The 1,116-nt window shown below is 42.1% G+C and overlaps 1 protein-coding gene across 4 annotated transcripts in view; it reads left to right on the top strand.

Moving 5' to 3' along the window:
- Positions 1–1,116, top strand: part of syt12 (synaptotagmin XII) — a 17,097-nt gene that overhangs the window by 14,348 nt on the left and 1,633 nt on the right. The gene's annotated exons all lie outside the window — the stretch shown is intronic.

Raw genomic sequence — 1,116 nt, 5'->3', positions numbered from 1 at the left:
GCACCAGCTGCGCAGGATCTGACTTGAAGGGGAAACGCTGACTTCCCAACGCAAGAGCTAACTCAAGAATACCGCCTTTCGGAGACCGAAGTATGCCAGTGGCCGGCCATGCGATTGGGACCCGCGATTGGGACCCGAGCCTTCAGCATGGGGGCCTTGTCAGACTTCATCCACCTCTAAATACCACCACTATCATGTCAACCGCACTTAGCAAAAATCATACCTCACGACATTTCGCTTTTCTGCAAAAGTCTGCCTTGAAAACTGATTTTCACGTACGGTGAACACCCGCAAAAAATCTGCCATGCCTCTAGCATATACACAAGTTATGAAACCATGTTCCATAAAAGGCTTGCAGTCAGTCGTTCAATTATAAGTACCGAACAGATGACTGCTTCTCACCACCTATTTCATTCTTGGATGCTGACATGAGTGGTTTCATTTGTATACCCTAATACCTTGCCCCCACGCCACCCCAATTGCATTGTTCCTCCTCTGGCGGTGGCTTCGGATTGCAAGGAAATGACTCTTGGAGTCTACCTGACTTGACGGATTGGTGCAGTGTTTGGTGTGCTTTTGAAGAAACACAATCCAGGTACTCTTTTTATCTCTCCAGGTCATCTACCGTAATTGTAATTTGCAGCAGATGTTGCAGGGTGGCAAAATCCGAATGAGCAGGACAGTATAATCGGTGTATTAAAGTCATGTCGCAGTTTTGTTCATTTGTTTTTCTTAACAGTCATTCTTGCAATAGTAGTCACGTTGACATTAGAGTGTAAATATTGTGTCTTGCGAATGTTTGGCTTTCGACTTAGTCCCTGTCAACTGTGGTTTCCACAATTTACACTTCAAGCCGAAATTTCTGGAAGAAAAATGCCTCAAAAGTTTAAATAAATGTATGAGAGTCAGGGCCCCGGCCTGTGTTTTGCTTTTTGAAAATGTGTAAAAATAAATACAATGATTAATGCATACCCAAAGGTCTCACTAGCTTAGCTGGTTCGCTGGACACTCGCAAGCTACTTTACTGTTTTTTTTGTTGTTGTTTTTTTTTTAAATTGCTTTAGTTTCACTTTTTGTGTTCATTTTAAATACTCATTATGAATATATATATATATA

This window comes from Hippocampus comes, unplaced genomic scaffold (genome assembly GCF_001891065.2).
Source record: "Hippocampus comes isolate QL1 unplaced genomic scaffold, H_comes_QL1_v1.1 scaffold62, whole genome shotgun sequence".
NCBI lineage: Eukaryota > Metazoa > Chordata > Actinopteri > Syngnathiformes > Syngnathidae > Hippocampus > Hippocampus comes.
The sequence above is the reverse complement of the archived record's forward strand: the minus strand, read 5'-3'. Positions and strand labels throughout refer to the sequence as shown.